We start from the raw sequence: 21,396 nt of genomic DNA on the forward strand, positions 1-21,396 counted from the left end.
AAACTATGATATAGTCAAACAGACTGTGCTGCAATATTATGCTGTGACCCCAGAAACCTACAGGGTTTATTTTAGAGACTTACTTACTTACTTTGGTAAAGAGATACCATTAGTAGACAAAATTATCCCCAAAGGGGTTCAGATGTGTCCATAAGCCAACACAATCTCCATACACCAACCTGATGCTGGATTGAGTTTCAATACACATTTGGCCCTGAGAAAATGAGCAGTTATATGAACACTTAGAGCCGGTCCACACTGCCGCGACTTGTCAGCCTGACAAGTTGCGCTCCCTCGCGGTCCATTGACTGCTACAGGACCCGTTCAAATAGGAGCGACACAAGTCGCTCCGACTTAGAAAAAGGGTCCTGTATACTTCGGGGCGACCTCGGAGCGACTTGCATAGACTTCCATTATGTGAAGTCCCTGCAAGTTGCTCCGAAGTCGTGGTGCATGGCAATGCATAAGTCGCCCCCGAAGTAGTACAGAGTCGTGTCGCCTTAGTGTGAACCGACTCTTAGATGGTTCTGCTGTGGAACTAGTACAAGGCCTGTGAATGCCTCTTGCCAGTACATGTTTTGGATGTTTTGGAAAGGTGTGTAGGTGTGTGTGTGTGTGTGTGTGTGTGTGTGTGGGGGGGGGGGGGGGGGTCGTAACGAAGGTCAGTAATTCTGGATTTTTCTTTTCTTTTTGTTTTGTGAATTTGACAATCTCTAATCCAGATGCAGTGTGTAGTGACCTCAGCTTATCTATATAATTTGGTTTGTAAAAATGAACTAAATTTATCTACATAATTTGGTTTGTGAGTTCCAGGATAGAGCCAGACACCTTGACACCTCCAGGTTTAAGGTGTTTAGGAGAAAAAAAAGGGGTGAAGTGGGAAAGAAAGGGATGGTAAGGGAGATGATTTCCCTATTTTTGCCAGAAGATCCCATGCCAGGGGTTATGGGATAGAGCACAGTATGGATCCATAATAAAGAAATAACATAGAAGACACAAAAAAAGTAGTGCCATGGTGGGGGTGAGAGGGTTATGGTGAGAATACAAGCTTTGGCCACATTAGCTAGGTGTAGGAGCAGTGTTTTTTTTTTTTTTTTAAGCAGTGTTTGCGGAGGCCAAGTAGATGTAATAGGTATTTGGTAAGTTTAAGGGCCTGTTTCTTGAAAGGCATTAATGATTGCCTATACCCCCCTCATTGAAGGAGTTGTTTGTGGGCTATATTACCCATTTTGTATATTTCTATTTTTGTTTTGCTACAAAGTACATTCACAATGAAAACGTTTTTCATTCCCACTTCACCATTGGCTCCCGCTGCTGTCAATCAAAGTCAGTGAGCCAATGAGGAGAGAGAGTGGGCGGGGGCAATCCAGGGTTTTGTGTCTAAATGGACACACGGAGCTCGGCTCAGGCGCGCCCATAGCAAGCTGCTTGCTGTGAGGGCACTCGGCAAGAGGGAGAGGCCAGGAGCGCCGGTGAGGGACACGAAAAGAGGAGGATCTGGGCTGCTCTGTGCAAAAACCACTGCAAATAACAGGTAAGTATAACATGTTTGTTATTTTTAAACAAGAAAATACAAGACTTTATTATCACTTTAAATTTGTGTTGAGAAGCCTTGATATTGTTAGGTATTAAAGAGGAAAGTTGTTGCTTGAGGGCACTGAGCTTCATTGGGAAGGAATTTTTTTGAGGGCGGCTTAAATTTTAAGCCTAAAACACACTAGTAGGTTCTTTTTTTACTTCAACCTGAATTAAAAAAAATTCTGACAATTTAGGAAGAGCTGCTGTACTAACTATTCGATGTTAGTACAGCAATCTCCCTTGCTGTGCTATTGTGTTCTGACAGGAAGACTAGCCTCCCCCCCCAGAAGACTACGGTCAGTGCTCTGTCTTAACCATTGGCTGAGAGCACTGATCAGGAGACGATTGCCAAACCTTTCTCTGTCATGCCCCTTCGACAGTTCGGCTGGCTTCTGTCGGACCGACTGCAGTACACACGGGCCGAATGTTGGATCGGTTTCTATTGAACTGGCTGATGCCGTCCAAAATTCGGCCGTGTACTAGGCTTTAGAGATTTAAGTCAGGATAAAGGTAATTTTGTTGGCCTACTCTTTTCTGATTCTCAACCCTAATTGATAAAATCAGCCCTGATGATAAAGTTATTGGTTTCCTATACGGCCAAGGGTGAAATATCAGGTTAAGAATTGTAAGAGTTGAAAAAAGTATTTTAGCCAAGTTCCAATTGAATTCCTTATTTGCTCAGTTTGTAAGAGAGAGTCATTAGGTTGCCATTGCCAGACACAAGGAGAAGTTTCACCTTTATGGAGAAAGAGTGACCAGTGCAGGATCATCAAGGGTGATGGATTCAGTTGATGAGGTTATGATGTTGTGGGGTACCCGTAAAGTCCCACCATTTTGGTCTCCAGCCCTCATCACTCCTCGCCATTACCCTAAGTAGGAAACAAGCTCTAGGAAAGAAGGGATAGTAGAGGAAGAGTAGAGAAAGTAGAGCTTTATAACATTAGTTAAAGCAAGAGGAACTTTACCTCTTGATAGGAGGGATCAGAGGGGTTAGGAACCCTAGGGTAGGTGTCTGTTTGTATTGGGGGGGTTCCTTTTGGGGTCTTTTTTTTTTCTCTTCTTTTTTTTTTTTCCCCTTTTTCTTCCTTCTTCTGACTGGCTTGGAGGAGGAAAATGGAAGTACTACGTATATTAACAATAAACGCAAAAGGGCTCAATACCCCGGAAAAAAAGAAGAGTCCTATTAAATGACCTAAAAAGATCTAAGGTGGATATAGCCTTCATACAGGAGACACATTTTCGAGATGACAAAATTCCAATTTTAAAAAATAGATCTTACCCAATATCATATCACGCAACAAATATAGAGACTAAATCCAGGGGAGTAGGGCAGTGGCGTAACTACAACCCTCAGGGCCCCGATGCAAGAAACCATAAAGGGCCCCCCCCCCCCCCCGACGGGGCCCTTCCCTCCCAGCCTGGTGGCGGAACGCCAGGGCCGGTCGCAAGTCCAATGTTTGTGTGGTAGTTCTGCCATTAGTGTCAGTAGTTTTTTATTTTAATTACATTTTTCTAGAATTTGCTTAAGGGCTCTTTCACACGGTCCGCCTCCGTAGGCGGATCCATGCTGCTCAGCGGGGATCGATCCGCCGATCCCCGCTGAGCCGGTGGATGACAGCTCCGTCTCCGCTTGCAGTGCGGAGAGGGAGGTGTCACAGCTCCCGCTGCTCTCTATGGGGGATCGGATGAGAGCGGACCGCCTGTCCGCTCTCATCCAATCCGATCCCTGAACGGATGGAAAAATAGGGTTTCCATCCCTCCGGATTTCACAGACAGGATCGGATACGGATGGCAGCGGGTGTCAGCGGAGGTGTCTCCGCTGACATCTGCTGCCCCATAGAGCTGCATGGAGGATCCAATCAGATCCGCCTGAAAAACTGACAGGCGGATCTGATCGGATCGCCCGTGTGAAAGAGCCCTAATTCATTTTTTTTTCTTTACAATATGGATGGTAGGAAGATGACAGTGGGGATGAAGATGACAGGGGGTGGGATGGTGGGAAGATGACAGGGGGTGGGATGGTGGGAAGATGACAATAGGGATGAAGATGACGGGTGGGATGGTAGGAAGATGACAGTGGGGATGAAGATGACAGGGGTGGGATGGTGGGAAGATGACAGGGGGATGAAGATGACAGGGGTGGGATGGTGGGAAGATGACAGGGGGATGAAGATGACAGGTGGGATGGTGGGAAGATGACAGGGGGATGAAGATGACAGGGGGATGAAGATGACGGGTGGGATGGTGGGAAGATGACAGGGGGATGAAGATGACAGGGGGATGAAGATGACAGGGGGGATGGTAGGAAGATGACAGGGGGATGAAGATGACAGGTGGGATGGTGGGAAGATGACAGTGGGGATGAAGATGACGGGTGGGATGGTGGGAAGATGACAGGGGGATGAAGATGACAGGGGGATGAAGATGACGGGTGGGATGGTGGGAAGATGACAGGGGGATGAAGATGACAGTGGGTGGGATGGTGGGAAGATGACAGGGGGATGAAGATGACAGGTGGGATGGTGGGAAGATGACAGGGGGATGAAGATGATGGGTGGGAAGATGACAGGGGGGATGAAGATGACAGGGGGGATGGTAGGAAGATGACAGGGGGATGAAGATGACAGGTGGGATGGTGGGAAGATGACAGGGGGATGAAGATGACAGGGGGATGAAGATGACAGGTGGGATGGTGGGAAGATAACAGGGGGATGAAGATGACAGGGGGGATGGTAGGAAGATGACAGGGGGATGAAGATGACAGGTGGGATGGTGGGAAGATGACAGGGGGATGAAGATGACAGGGGGATGAAGATGACAGGGGGGATGGTAGGAAGATGATAGGGGGATGAAGATGACAGGTGGGATGGTGGGAAGATGACAGGGGGATGAAGATGACAGGGGGATGAAGATGACGGGTGGGATGGTGGGAAGATGACAGGGGGGATGGTAGGAAGATGACAGGGGGATGAAGATGACAGGTGGGATGGTAGGAAGATGACAGTGAGTGGGGTGGTAGGAATTTTACATACACCCCCCCCCCCCAGCTTTACACACCCCTCCATCTCCATACACCCCCCCCCCCCACACACACACCTCCATCTCCAAACCCCCCCCCCTGCAAGTTAGTACAGTATTATATTAGTTATAATCATCACAGACCTCAGATCAGAGCGATGTTGTAGAGAGTGGAGAGAGCTGGTCCCGCCCCCTCTCCTCCGTGTACTGTACAGTCAGGAAACACACAGGAAGGGGGAGGGGCGGGTTCAGTGCTCGTCTCTGCTCAGTCTGCACTCACACACAGGAAGCTGGAGAGAGAGATCAGCTGCCTGTGTGTTTGTGTAACTCGCTGAGGATCGGGGAGCTCCGGTCTCAGCTGCGCTTGCCGCTCTCCTCTCTATACATACAGGGGGCCCTCTCGGGCCCCCTGCAGCACGGGGCCCGGTCGCCATGGCGACCCCTGCGACCCCTGTACATCCGCCCCTGGAGTAGGGGGATTATAATATCTCGCAATGTACCATGGAAATATGAACAGATTTCTAAAGATCCAAATGGGAGATCACTTTTTCTAAAGGGAACCATAGGTAATATCAGGGTCACCCTGGCCACATTATACGCACCCAACAGCCAACAAAATGTATTTATAGGAAAAATGATCAGGGAATTATCAGATTATAAAGAAGGCCATTTAATAGTGCGGGGCGACTTTAATATCCCTTTAATTCCCTCAGAGGATACTTCAACAGGAACCTCATCAACACCAGTAAGGATTAGGAAACATATATCAAATAGTTTGTACAGTGCACAGCTAATAGATGGGTGGCGCTTAATACATCCAGGGGAACGCGACTACACATTTTTCTCCCCGGTATACCAGCAATACTCGAGGATAGATTATTTTTTCATCCCACACAACCAATTACACGCTATCAAGAACATACAGATAGGAGCAATTACATGGTCAGACCATGCCCCAATTATATTAGAATATGAACTAAGCAACATACAAGGAGGAGGACTCCGGACATGGAGGCTTAATGAGAGCCTACTACAAGATGAAATTGTCAGATCAGATATTAAGAGGGAATTAGAAGAATTTTTTTTACTTAAAAAGACCATAGATACAGATTCGAACACCATTTGGGAGGCACACAAAGCAGTAATAAGGGGCACCCTGATCAAACATGGCTCTAGAATTAAAAAAAAAAGAACAGCACAATTAGAGACCCTTCTGATTAAACTGCAGAAATTAGAAGCATCCCATAAACATAATAATTCGCCAATGACGAAAAATAATTTAATGGAGGTAAGGCAAGAAATTAATAATATACTTTTCTACAAAGCAAAATCAGCATTACAGATTAGCCGCAGAAATGCATACGAAATGGGAGATAAATGTGGGAAATCTCTAGCAAGAGCGATCCAGGAGCAGACATTAAACACCTACGTCCCACAAATAATAAATAAGAAAGGACAGAAAACAGTACTTCCAGGGAAAATTGCCCAGGAATTCAGAACATATTATCAATCATTATACAATTTGTACCCTCAGAACCTGAGGCCTTCCCAAATAGAGGATTATTTAGAAACATCACAGATGCCACGCTTATCAGAAAACGAGAGAGAGGAATTGAGCTCTGAGATTACAGAAGAGGAATTGATCACAGCAATTTCTAACTCTAAAAACGGGAAGGCACCAGGTCCTGATGGATACACTATCCAATATTATAAAACATATACCCCTCAGTTAAAGAAATTCATGGTGGATATGTTTAACACATGGGGTAAAGGTAAGAAAATATTGAGAAACTTTACAAGCACACATAACAGTACTACTTAAGGAAGGCAAAGATCCAGCATCCTGTACTAGCTACAGACCAATTTCAATATTAAACACGGACCTCAAAATATTCACAAAAATCATAGCTACTAGAATCCAAAATTATATAACAAAATTGGTAAATTTAGACCAAGTAGGATTCACACCAACAAGAGAAGCTTGCGACAATACAATAAAAGTATTAAACTTGCTACATGTAGCCCAATTAAGACAGATAAAAAGTATATTTATAAGTACAGACGCTGAAAAAGCTTTCGATAGAGTAAGTTGGAGGTTTATGATGGCGGTAGTGAGATATGTGGGCATGGGTGAGACTGTGTTGAACTGGATAATGCAGATCTATTCGGTCCCGTCGGCAAAGGTGAGGGTAAACAGCAGGTTGTCGGAAGACATTATGATTCAGAATAGGACTAGACAGGGGTGTCCCCTTTCACCCCTGCTCTTTATCCTGACGTTAGAACCTTTTCTATGTAAAATAAGACTAAATCCAGACATTACAGGCATTAAAATTGGCCAAACACAACATAAGATATCGGCCTTTGCGGATGACATGCTGTTTACTCTCACCAACCCGATTATCTCACTCCGAATCTTTTAAGGGAATTTGCAGAGTATGGAGAATTGTCCAACCTCAAAATAAACCTAGAAAAGTCAGAAGCTATGGGGGTGGGTCTAGGACAAGAACTGCAGCAACTGCTAAGCTCAAATTTTAGACTAAAGTGGACAAGTAGAGCACTAAAATACTTGGGCATACAAATAACATCAAAATTTTCCCAGTTATATGATGAAAACTATCCGGCACTGCTTAAATCTATACGAAATCTCCTGCAAAAATGGAGTAAGGGAATGTTATCATGGTGGGCTAGATGTAATATTGTAAAAATGTCTATCCTACCAAAATTTTTGTATTTTTTTCAAACCTTACCAATAGCCATACCACAGAACTATTTTAAACAAATAGACAGTATACTGAAGGAATTAATATGGTCAGCCAAACATCCTAGATTGAGTAAAAAAGTAATGACACTACGAAAAGAGGAAGGAGGATTGTCAGTACCAGACATGAGGAGGTATTACCAAACTATACATCTGTGTAGACTTGTGGACTGGTGCCGACATAGAAATACAAAACTAAGGCCAAATATGGAACAGGCACAATTTGAAATTCCACTGGAAAGAACTACGTTCTGTAGCCGCTCTTTACCAGTTTCCATGAAAATACACCCGCTTATAGGACTTACAATTAAGACGTGCAAAAATTATTCAACAATATAAATTGACAAGAAAATACTCGGCCATATTCCCGGTCTTGAGTAACCCTAGATTTACCCCGGGTTTCCAGGATAAAAAATTTAGGGACTTGAGGGAAAAAGGATTATACCAGGTAGACCATTTTATGAAACAGGGGAGATGGATAACGGAGGAGGAGATGATGGATCCCCTGGGAGATTTCCGGCTGGATCGCTGGAGAGCGACCCAGCTTAGACATTTCCTGGGGACGCTACCAAAACTTAAAGAGGAAGACCTGCAATATACAAAATTTGAAGAGATGTGTGTACAAAAAGGGACACTACTACACCCCATATCTAAACTGTATTCACTATTAGGTGACAGCGGGGATAATGGGCAATTAACATATATGAAGGACTGGGAGAAATAACTAGACAAGTCCTTTTCGGAGGAAGAGAAGAGGCAGATATATCAGATGACACATTCAACATCCATCAGTACTAAAATACAAGAAACAAATTTTAAAATATTGTCGAGGTGGTACCAAACCCCAGTAAAAATGCATAAAATATCATCAGTAAATACGGATAGATGTTGGAGGTGTGGAGAAGGCGAGGGGACATTAATCCATATTTTCTGGTCATGTCCCAAAATGGAAAAATTTTGGAAGCAGATTTATGAAAGTACACAAAATTTGACAGAACATCAGCTGATAATGGATCCGGCACTCTTCCTTCTTCACAAAACTAATATCCCAAGAAAACAATATAAAAATTCAATAATACCTTATTTACTTAATGCAGCAAAAATGTGCATTCCCTTAAGGTGGAAAAAAGAGGAACCACCAGATCTGAATATGTGGATTAACAAGGTGGAAGAGGTAAATAAATTAGAAAACTTAGTATTAAATGCCAATCATAAAATAGACAAATATAAATTAATATGGGATAGATGGAATGAATATGTCATCTCGAGAAGGCAGAACCCTGTATGAGGACTAGGGGATAGAGTGTATACCCAGAAGAGAAGCCCCCAAGCCAGCCAGATCCCCCATTTTTCCCCTCTATTTTCTTTTTTTGTGTTTTCTTTTTTCTCTTTTTTCTTCTCCCCCCCCCCCCTCTATGATGGGGTGTTGTTTCATGGTAGGTAATGGGATGTGATATTGCAGAGGTTAGATTAGAAAAAGGGTCCAAGTAAACCTGATACTTGGGGAAAACTTGGGTTATAAATATAGTATAACGATGATGTAACTTATCCCCAATATGGGAAGGAAAATGAAGTTAAAGAAAGGGAAAAAAGAAGGGGAAAAAGGAAAAAATGTAGACTCTGCCATATTGTAAATAATGATTGATACCATGAATGTTTGTAAAAGTTTAATGGAAAAAACTGATAAATAAATAAAAAATTTAGCAAAAAAAATAAATTGTGTATTCATAGCAGCTGCTATAGAAATTAAAATTGTGTGCAGGTAAGTAGTCTAAAAGGCTACCTATAGCGCTTGCTTTAAAATAATTACAATAAAAGTGAATATACTAAACTTCGTAAAATTAATATATTGTGTAGGATAATAAATGAATAATTCATATTCCGTATACCATTAATAAATGTAAAAATTCAGAATTCAAATAAAGTCCAATAAATATGTATTATAAAGTGAGTCCTTTGTGCAACCTTCCAAATAAAAAATCCAATAATTGTGCAGTATAAAGTGGTCCTCTGTGCAGACTTCCAGACAAAAAAGCACTACTATGCATCCTTAAAATTAATTGGTATTTTTTTTTTTCGGTTCACTTACCTTATTTAGGCATGTATCTAGATACAATTCCTCCTTTAGTGACCGCAGCGCCGTACATAATTTTCTCGGCTTTGCATTGGCTCCTGGGAGGTGTGTTTCATCAATCCCAGGAGGCAATGGGCATCCGGTTCGTAGCATCGCATTATTTTCAAACCGGAAATTATGCTAAGCAAGGCAGCGCTCGGCACCATTTTTAAAAAAGGTAACCAGGCTGTTGTCGCGATTGTTACCCTAGCGTCTTATGCACATCGATCGGCGGTGTCGGAGGCGGCTGGAGCAGAGCAGAGCAGAGCAGCATTATCTTTTACAAACTGTGGGCAGTAAGCATCTCAGTTCTGTTTACAGAGCAATGGGGGACAGCACATCATGAATTAAGGATTGTTCTGTGCCGTCAATTCCTATTCTTGGCACTGCGTTTTTGGCACTGTGATGGGCACAATGTGATGGGGGCACTGAGATAGAGGCACTGTGATGGGCGCAATGTGATGAGGACACTGTGATGGGTACACTGTGATGGGAGCACTGTGATGGGGGCACTGTGATAGGCGCACTGTGATGGGGCACTGTGATGGGGGTAATGTGATGGGAGCACTGAGATTGGCACAATGTGATGGGGGCACTGTGATGGGCACAATGTGATGGGAACAATGTGTATATATACAGTACAGACCAAAAGTTTGGACACACCTTCTCATTCAAAGAGTTTTCTTTATTTTCATGACTATGAAAATTGTAGAGTCACACTTCAAGAGGAAGTCACCTGAAATGGTTTTCACTTCACAGGTGTGCCCTGTCAGGTTTAATAAGTGTGATTTCTTGCCTTATAAATGGGGTTGGGACCATCAGTTGTGTTGTGCAGAAGTCAGGTGGATACACAGCTGATAGTCCTACTGAATAGACTGTTAGAATTTGTATTATGGCAAGAAAAAAGCAGCTAAGTACAGGAAAATGAGTGTCCATCCTTACTTTAAGAAATGAAGGTCAGTCAGTCCGAAAAAATTGGAAAAACTTTTAAAGTGTCCCCAAGTGCAGTCACAAAAACCATCAAGTGCTACAAAGAAACTGGGTCACATGCGGACCGCCCCAGGAAGGGAAGACCAAGAGTCACCTCTGCTGTGGAGGATAAGTTCATCCGAGTCACCAGCCTCAGAAATCACAGGTTAACAGCAGCTCAGATTAGAGACCAGGTCAATGGCACACGAAGTTCTAGCACCCAATCGAGATGATTTGGGGTGAGCTGGACCGCAGAGTGAAGGCAAAAGGGCCAACAACTCTTAAGAGGAGACTGTGCTTTGGTCTGATGAGTCCAAATTTGAGATCTTTGGTTCCAACCACCGTGTCTCTGTGCGATGCAGAAAAGGTGAACGTATGGACTCTATATGCCTGGTTCCCACCGTGAAGCATGGAGGAGGAGGTGTGATGGTGTGGGGGTGCTTTGCTGGTGACACTGTTGGGGATTTATTCAAAATTGAAGGCATACTGAACCAGCATGGCTACCACAGCATCTTGCAGCAGCATGCTATTCCATCCGGTTTGCGTTTAGTTGGACCATCATTTATTTTTCAACAGGACAATGACCCCAAACACACCTCCAGGCTGTGTAAGGGCTATTTGACCAAGAAGGAGAGTGATGGGGTGCTGCGCCAGATGACCTGGCCTCCACAGTCACCGGACCTGAACCCAATCGAGATGGTTTTGGGTGAGCTGGACCGCAGAGTTAAGGCAAAAGGGCCAACAAGTGCTAAGCATCTCTGGGAACTCCTTCAAGACTGTTGGAAGACCATTTCAGGTGACTTCCTCTTGCAGTGTGACTCTACAATTTTCATAGTCATGAAAATAAAGGAAACTCTTTGAATGAGAAGGTGTGTCCAAACTTTTGGTCTGTACTGTATATATATATATATATATATATATATATATATATATACACACCGTATCTCACAAAAGTAAGTACACCCATCACATTTTTATAAATATTTTATTAGACCTTTTCATGTGACAACACTGAGGAAATGACACTTTGCTACAATGTAAAATAGTGAGTGTATAGCTTGTATAACAATGTAAATTTGCTGTCCCCTCAAAATAACTCAACACACAGCCATTAATGTCTAAACCGCTGGCAACAAAAGTGAGTGCACCCCTAAGTAAATTTGTCCAAATTGTGCCCAATTAGCCATTTTCCCTCCCCAGTGTCATGTGACTTGTTAGTGTTACAAGGTCTCAGGTGTGAATGGAGAGCAGGTGTGGAAAATGTGGTGTTATCGCTCTCAGGAGAGACATTGTGGGTCTAATAAACTTCCAATGTCTCAAAAAAAAAAAAAAAAACTGTCACTTGTCCATGCTAGCACATAGGGGGATTGTTAGCCCCTTGTGATAGCAATTAAGGTAAAAAAAAGTGTAAAAAAAAAAAAAAGGATTATATATAATAAGTAAAACATTGTTTAAGAAATGTTGGAAAGCACCCCCCTGTCACCCTCTATATAAAAAGCACGGCGTATGGCGAGCATATTTGTGTATTGCCGCAAACGTTGGCGTGCAAGCAAAATTCATAGGGCCAAAGTCCACAGTTAACTCTAAACTAATGACCTGTAAAGGCTTTTAAAGCATCACCTATAGAGAATTGTGGTTACCCTGTTTTTTTGTGATTCCATAAGCATACTCAATTTTAACCACTTCACCTATGGAAGATTAACCCCCCTTTATGACCAGGCCATTTTTTGCGAGATGGCACAGCATTAGTTTAACCTCCCTGGCGGTATTCCCGAGTATGGCTCATGGTGGAATTTCAGTGCCATTAGCGGTAACCCCGAGCCACACTCGGGGTACCACCAGGGAGCATCGCTGGATCCTGGTAGAGGTTACTTACCTTGTCCCCTGGATCCCACGATGTGTCCCTGCAGCATACGGCAGCCGGGTCTTCCGCCTGATGCTGTGAGCCCCGGCTTCCGTCTCCTGCAAGCGTCACGTCGCAGGGGGGTGGAACCGGCTGCAAATTCAAATAGTAAAACACACAAACACACTGATATATTGTAATCCTATTGGATTACATTACTAAATAAAATAAATTGACATTAGTTTGCCCCCCACTGCCCTTTCCTGCAGCTTTACTGTACTATATATATATATATATATATATATATATATATATATATATATACATATACTTTAACTTATTTATAGTTATTTATTATATTATAATTTTTGATTTTGTGTTTCAAACTTTATCATACCCGAGATGTTATAAAGAAGAACGCACAGTAAAAAGAAAATCATATGTAAATAGTTGGTTTAGGCTGCTCGTCCTTAAGAATTAAATGCTAAATAATTGTCCCGCTTTCAGCACCTAAAATCAAGAAACAATCATACCGCCAGGGAGGTTAACTGACAATTGCGCGGTCATGCGATTCTGTACCTTTTTTTCCAACAAGTAGAGCTTTCTTTTGGTAGTATTTGATCATTTCTGCATTTTCTACTTTTTGATCGATCAACAAAAAAAGACCGACAATTTAGAAAAAATAACAACATTTTTTACTTACTGTTATAAAACACATTGAATAGAAAAATGTAAAAAAATCGAATTTCTTCATAAATTTCGGCCGCTATTTATTCTGCTACATATTTTTGGTAAAACAAATCCCAATAAGCTTATGTTGATTGGTTTGTGCCTACAAACTATGAGCCTACAAACTATGGAATAAATTTATGGAATTTTTATTTATTTATTTTTACTAGTAATGGCGGCAATCAGCTTATAGCGAGACTGCGATATTGTGGTGGACAAATAGGACACTAACTGACACTTTTTGGGGTCCAGTGACACTAATACAGTGAACAGTGCTAAAACATTTCTGTACTAATGTACTAATGACACTGGCTGGGAAGGTGTTAACATCAGGGGTGATCTAAGAGTTAACTGTGTGCCTAGCCAGTGTTTGTGCACTGTGTGGCAGGTGCTTTTACTAGGGGAAGGCATTGATCCATGTTCCTGATTTGCAGAGACACAGAATCGATGCCTTCCCTACTGACAGAACGCCGATCTATCTTTTTTACATAGGCAGATCGCCGTTCTGGCTGTCTGCCTAATGATAGGCGGCTGGCGGTGGCAATCAAGTCCACGGTACTGGCAGATCAGCTCATCCTAGGTGCGCTGTGTACATGGCTCACACTACATTCTAATACCTCCTTCTTCCCATCCTAGCTCTGTACATGGCTCACACTACATTCTAATACCTCCTTCTTCCAATCCTAGCTCTGTACATGGCTCACACTACATTCTAATACCTCCTTCTTCCCATCCTAGCTCTGTACATGGCTCACACTACATTCTAATACCTCCTTCTTCCCATCCTAGGTGTGCTCTGTACATGGCTCACACTACATTCTAATACCTCCTTCTTCCCATCCTAGGTGTGCTCTGTACATGGCTCATACTACTACATTCTAATACCTCCTTCTTCCCATCCTAGGTGTGCTCTGTACATGGCTCACACTACATTCTAATACCTCCTTCTTCCCATCCTAGGTATGCTGTGTACATGGCTCATACTACATTCTAATACCTCCTTCTTCCCATCCTAGGTGTGCTCAGTACATGGCTCATACTACTACATTCTAATACCTCCTTCTTCCCATCCTAGGTATGCTGTGTACATGGCTCACACTACATTCTAATACCTCCTTCTTCCCATCCTAGGTGTGCTCTGTACATGGCTCATACTACTACATTCTAATACCTCCTACTTCCCACTATAGCCGTGCTCTGTACATGGCTCACACTACATTCTAATACCTCCTTCAGTGGCGGCCTGTGCATAGGGGGCGCCAGGGCGCCGCCCCCCCCTAAAAAAAAGAAAAAAAAAATTACAAAAAGAACGATAAAGTTTAAAAAAAAAAATTGCGTTCGCAGGCCTATGTGGTGGCTATGGGGGGGGGGGGGGGTTATGACCCAGAAGAAGCGCCGATTGGCTGCCTTCTGGGGGCGTAACCTGGGCGCAGGTCATAGTGCTAGGACACCCCCACTTTCGTGATATCCTGGCTGTGATTGGTCCAGTCTCCAGCCTGGACCAATCATCATCCAGGACATCCGATTGCTGACCCCGCCGACATCGCAATGGGGGCGGTGTCGATGCGTGCGTCAGTCACGCACCGTCACCGCCCGATCTCCTTCCCGCCGCCCGGACCGATCGTAAGACTGAAGAGGACGAGGCGAGCAGCACCGTGGACGGTTCCCGGAATCCCGCCGCCGTCAGAAGAAGAGGACTCGAGGAGAGGAGCAGCGCCGTGGACGTCTCGCAGGCAGCCCAGGAGGAGAGCAGGTAAGTGATTGAAGCCGACCTGTGCCCTCACCTGTACCATGCCTATACCATCACCTGTACCATGCCGCCTATACCATCACCTGTACCATGCCGCCTATACCATCACCTGTGCCATGCCGCCTATACCATCACCTGTGCCATGCCGCCTATACCATCACCTGTACCATGCCGCCTATACCATCACCTGTACCATGCCGCCTATACCATCACCTGTGCCATGCCGCCTATACCATCACCTGTGCCATGCCTATACCATCACCTGTGCCATGCCTGTACCATCACCTGTGCCATGCCTGTACCATCACCTGTGCCATGCCGCCTATACCATCACCTGTGCCATGCCTATACCATCACCTGTGCCATGCCTGTACCATCACCTGTGCCATGCCTGTACCATCACCTGTGCCATGCTTATACCATCACCTGTGCCATGCCTATACCATCACCTGTGCCATGCCTGTACCATCACCTGTGCCATCACCTGTGCCATGCCTGTACCATCACCTGTGCCATGCCTGTACCATCACCTGTGCCATGCCTGTACCATCACCTCAAAGTCACGCAATTTTTTTACCGCGTTTTTTGCCGCGAAGCAATACCTATTACATTTTTCTTTTTGCGCCCCCCAAAAATTTTGAGCACCAGCCGCCACTGACCTCCTTCTTCCCATCCTAGGTATGCTGTGTACATGGCTCATACTACATTCTAATACCTCCTTCTTCCCATCCTAGGTGTGCTCTGTACATGGCTCAACTCAGGGTATGGGTAATGTCACATGTGTGAACACACTCTGGAAGGTGACACCGTTATTTTAAATCCTTCCCCCCATCCACACTCCCACCCTACACCGGGCTCCTCGCTCACGTGACCTCCTCAACCACCTCCTTGTTGCTAGGTGCCCCCACCCTCTCCCCCTTTCAGCTGTTGCTATGTTAGTCTTAATTGCGGAGCTTCCATTGGTCGCCAGCTTCTGCTTACGTCACCAGAACTTATATATAAGGGGCACCGTTATGCAAATGAAGTAACGGGCTGGGCTGTGGTGTGCTGGAAGATGCCATTCTGCAGCCTGAACCCAGAGCAGCGCTGACCGGACGGCCTGCCGGGAGAACGGCTCCGGGACCGGAACACTCACTGGGTGAGCCTTCTCTACAGCCGTATAACCTGCGTGTGTGTGGGTGGGGACGGTGTGCCAGGCTACTATTTGGCACTCGAATAACAAACCTGAAGAGTCTGCCCACGGTGCTTGGCAGTGACCCTTCCCCCAACCGGGCATTGCCTGTCAGGGGACTCTGCAGGGCCAACTATCTGATATGTATAGTCCTGTGTGTGATAAGTACGGTCCTCTATTTGATGTATATAGTCCTCTGTATGCTGTGTATGGTTCTGTATATGACCTATATAGTCCCCTATATGATGTGTATGGTTCTGTATACGATGTATATAGTCCTCTGTATGCTGTGTATGGTCCCCTATATGATGTGTATGGTTCTATATATGGCCTATATTGTCCCCTATATGATGTGTATGGTTCTATATATGGCCTATATTGTCCCCTATATGATGTGTATGGTTCAGTATATGATGTATATAGTTCTCTGACGTGTTTGGTCCTCTATATGATGTGTATGGTTCTGTATACGATATGTATAGTCCCCTATATGATGTGTATGGTTCTGTATACGATATGTATAGTCCCCTATATGATGTGTATGGTTCTGTATATGATGTATATAGTCCTCTATATTATGTGTATGGTTCTGTATATTACCTATATTGTCCCATATATGATGTGTATGGTTCTGTATATGATGTATATAGTCCTCTATATGATGTGTATGGTTCTGTATATGATGTATATAGTCCTCTATATGATGTGTATGGTTCTGTATATCACCTATATTGTCCCACATATGATGCATATAGTTCTCTGATGTGTATAGTCCTCTAGATGATGTGTATGGTTCTTTATATGATGTATATAGTCCCCTATAGGATGTGCATGGTCCCCTAATTGCTGTGTGCCCCTATATGATGTGTATGGTCCTCTATATGATGTGTATGATTCTATATATGGTGTGTATGGTTCTATATATGGTGTGCATGGTCCCCTATATGGTGCGTATGGTTCTGTATATGATGTATATACTCCCCTATATGGTGTGTATGGTTCTGTATATGATGTATATACTCCCCTATATGATGTGTATGGTCCTCTATATGTAATGTGTATGACCCCCTATATGATGTGCATGGTCCCGTAAATGCTGTGTATGGTCCCCTAAATGCTGTGTATGGTTCTGTATATGATGTATATACTCCCCTATATGATGTGTATGGTCCTCTATATGTAATGTGTATGACCTCCTATATGCTGTGTATGGTCCCCTAAATGCTGTGTGGCCCACTATATGATGTGTATGGTCCTCTATATGCTGTGTATGGTTCTGTATATGATGTGTATGGTCCTCTATATGTAATGTGTATGACCCCCTATATGATGTGTACGGTCCTCTATATGTAATGTGTATGACCCCCTATATGATGTGTATGGTTCTATATATGGTGTGCATGGTCCCCTATATGATGTGCATGGTCCCCTAAATGCTGTGTATGGTTCTGTATATGATGTGTATGGTCCCCTATATGATGTATATGGTCCTCTATATGTGTATATCCTCTATCCATATGATGTGTATGGTCTTCTATAATGTGTATGGTCCTCCTATATGATGTGTGTGGTCCCCCTATATGATGTGTATATCCTCTATCCATATGATGTATATCGTCCTGTATATAATGTGCATGGTCTTCTATAATAGGTGTATGATCCTCTATCTATGTGATGACGTGTATGGTCACCTATATGATATACAGTATATGGCATGATGTGCAGGGTGATCCAGGCTGTATGGTGTTGGGTGGTGTAAGTGATGGGGAGATGTTCCCTGGGTACCCCATGGTGAATGTCATTTAGAATGTTTCATTATGAAAACCTTCCGCCTTTAGAACCACTTTACCTGGAAGGGTCAGTGGGGCTTTAAAACCTTTGTATGATAATTGTAGACTGACAGATGCGTCGTTTATAGGGTGGGTTGTCTGGAGATGGTGGCCGGTCATATCAGGATTTTCTCAGGATCTAGTTACAATCTGTAGGGATATGAGCCTTCCTCCTGCCAATGATGTGAGCCGAGGATGTCGGATACTTTAAAGCTGGCTTCTCTAACATCAGTTTGCTCTTGGTTTGGAATTGGGCCATTTGTGGTTTAACATGAAATAGGAGGAGAATCCTGGAGAAAGAGCTGACTACAAAGGACTGTTCTCTGTACATAAGAATATAGAAATGTGGTATAAAATATCAATGGTAAATGAGGACAGAATCAGCAGCTCCCCGGGGCCTATAAGGATGCTACAAATATTCTGCCCTATAGGATCCTGTATAGACTCAGACTTTTGTTTTAGAATGTGGTCAGCAATGACAGCCTTTGCACATTCCTTGAACATTGGCATCTAGTTATAAAAAAATGTGCTTTGTGATTTTCTCAGCACTCTGTTTCTATTCATTGCCTTTCACAGGGTAAATGTAACATTTTATCCTTAGAGAAAAAAGCTGTAGTAAACTCAAAAGCAAGACTTTAATATATGTAGCAGTTTATCAATTCTTATATGTGATGGCTGTATTAGTTTCCTTTTTTAGGCTTTCTTTTTTCTATTTTCATCTGTTGATCCAGCCAGTAAGTCTGTTGTTTTTAAACCAAACCTCTGTCCAGATGTATCAGTTTACAGGGATGAGACAAAGCATTTACCATGGACAGGAGTGTTTACAATGGTCAGCCCTTTTTCTTTAGGTAAAACCTTTACTCTAAAAGGAACAAAACAGGTCCCGTAAATGCTTATAAAGTGTTAGCTGGAGTTTGGCTTCAATTTGTTAGTGTATTAAATCTGCTAGTACATCTAATCCTTCCCTTACCCCTAGACTGACAATGTTGCTGTCCAAATGTGCCCCCTGTGCTCCTTTATCCAGAGTGGTGGCCCTCTAATACAGGAGGTGTTTTACTGGCTGGATCACCAGGTTAAACAGGGGAAAAAAGCCCCCCCCCCCCAAAAAAAAGAAAAACAAATGCAGCCACGACATCCAAGTATTTAACTGCAGTATTTAGCATCATAGTTAGTGAGGTTGAAAAAAGACATCAGTCCATCCAGTTCAACCTATGATGTGTGTGTGTTTGCTGTTAACCGTACATTGTATACCCCTCTATGTTGTGGTCTTTAAGGTGCCCATCTAATAGTTTTTTGAAACTATCAATGCTCCCTTCTGATACGACTGCTTGTGGAAGAGAATTCCACATCCTTAGTGCTCTGACAGTAAAGAACCGTTTATGTAGTAAGGTTAAAGCGGAGTTCCGGGCACAAAATCGATATTTTTTTTTTTTTGTGCCCGTCCGCTTCTACACCTTCACCTGAAAAGGAATTGGATAGTTAGGTTTTTTTTTTTTATTTACTCACCTTGTAATTGAAGATCGAAGATACTCACCTAGTCTTCACTTCCTCCCTCTGTGCCGCGGCTCCGCCGTCACTTCCGGGCTTGCACTGATTCCTGGGAGCTGAACGTCATCGCTCCCAGGAATCAATGCGACGGCACCGGCCCCGCTCGTCACTTCCGGGCGACGCCGCACCGGAAGTGACGAGAGGGGCCGGTGCAGGCGCATTCTGGGAGAAGAAGACGCCGAAGAGGACCGCGCCGGCTTCAGCTGCCCTCAAGAGAGATGGAAACGCTGTGGAAGAAATTTTATAAGTGAGTATTTCTTCTAAAAGGTAAGTGCGAACCGGGACAGATCAGAGGCGAGCCATTGTGAAATGTACTAGCCCTGACTGTCCCGGGGGTATGTTTGTTGAAAAATGATTTCTGTGCCCGGAACTCCGCTTTAAACCGCCTTTCCTCTAGTTTAATGAGTGGCCACGTGTCTTATGCCCCATACACACGTGCAGATTATCTGCAGACTTTTGTCTGCAGACTTACCTTTTCTATGTAGTGCAAGGGCCTGCCGGATTGCATACAAATTGAAAGTGTTTAGGTTTGATCTCATATTATATGGTTTTGGTAAGTCTGCAGACAAAAGTCTGCAGATAATCTGCACGTGTGTATGGGGCATTATTGTAATCCCTTTCTCTGAAAAGTTTGTTCCTTGTGCTATGGTCACCAGTACAGTATTTGTACATTGATATCTTTTAACCAAATATATGTAAATTACCATCATGCCTAAAATTACAAATACAAGACAAGAAAATGATATGAGCATGGGACTTTAAAGGTGCCTGACAATGCAAGGCATTTACAGTACCATTACAATTCTATCCATTTATTCTGTTCTTATAAAAGCATTAAACATATAAAATGCTTCCCCCAGCATGGCTTTTATTTTATCTACAACCATATAATATATAGAAATTCTACAAATGAGTTTCACAGTTTATCATTACTTTTCCCACCCCACTATACATCACTGTGCTATTGCTAGAACTGGGTAGTGTATAGGTTTAGGATGGCTTTGGAACGGTTATCACAATGTTTTGTGGGTTCCAAATACCCCACTTCTTCTGGTAATGTGAAACTATAAAAGGCATTTTTCTTTGAAAAGTGATCATGAGAATGGTTTGGTGTGGTTGGTGGTCCTCAGGCTCCTGATCCCAGTTATTGATGATAGTAGAGTAAAGGTAAACAGTATTGCAGATATATGGTATTTTAATGATTACTCTTTGAATGAAAATTGATTGTCTTTTATAGTCAGGCACCTTTAAAGTCCCATATACAGAAATAGAGGAGATAAGAAATTCTTCCCAGACAGAGGTTAATTATGGACACAAAATTTATTCAAAGAAAAAACGTTATTAATTGAAAAATGTGGCATGCATAGGGCTCTTTCACACGGGCGATCCGATCAGATCCGCCTGTCAGTTTTTTAGGCGGATCTGATCGGATCCTCCATGCAGCTCTATGGGGCAGCGAATGTCAGCGGAGACACCTCCGCTGCCATCCGTATCCGATCCTGTCCGTGAAATCTGGACGGATGGAAACCCTATTTTTCCATCCGTTCAGTGATCGGATCGGATGAGAGCGGAGACGGAGCTGTCATCCGCCGGCTCAGCGGGGATCGCGGATCGATCCCTGCTGAGCAGCACGGATCCGCCTACGGAGGCGGACCGTGTGAAAGAGGCCATAGACTCCCAAAACCATACAAAATCTCAAGAGTAAAAAACATGTACATAACTAGAGGGATCACTGCAGTAACCCACCCAACAATCCCCCAGACCTGTGAATGGATCAAAATTGTGAAATTGATGAAAAAAGGGGGGGGGGGGGAATCCTCTTATGAAGTAGGGCACAGTCACTGATAATTAATTCCACAAGGCTGAGTGGTTGAGCCAAACATGGATCCACAGCATTCAGAAAGTCATTTCAATATATGGACTAATATTCCCTATAGTAGAATTAGGCAATATGAACTGAAAGCCTGAAAAAACACACAGTCCCGCAGCAGTGGAGTGATTGGCATAGACCGGTATGTTGGAGGTTGGTTGTGCGGCTGTTAAGTGTAGTATGATCGACTTTCTGTATGATCGACTTTCTGAATGCTGTG

At 43.5% G+C, this 21,396-nt stretch overlaps 1 protein-coding gene across 1 annotated transcript in view; it reads left to right on the plus strand.

Moving 5' to 3' along the window:
* Positions 1 to 15,807: 15,807 nt before the first annotated feature.
* The window catches only part of SNN (stannin), a 37,974-nt gene continuing 32,385 nt past the window's right edge, over positions 15,808 to 21,396 (plus strand). The window contains exon 1 of the mRNA XM_082262318.1: positions 15,808 to 15,896. The gene's annotated coding sequence lies outside the window, so the exon portion shown is untranslated. The remainder of the gene's footprint in view (positions 15,897 to 21,396) is intronic.

Source organism: Pelophylax lessonae (assembly GCF_965119305.1).
Source record: "Pelophylax lessonae genome assembly, chromosome: 6".
NCBI lineage: Eukaryota > Metazoa > Chordata > Amphibia > Anura > Ranidae > Pelophylax > Pelophylax lessonae.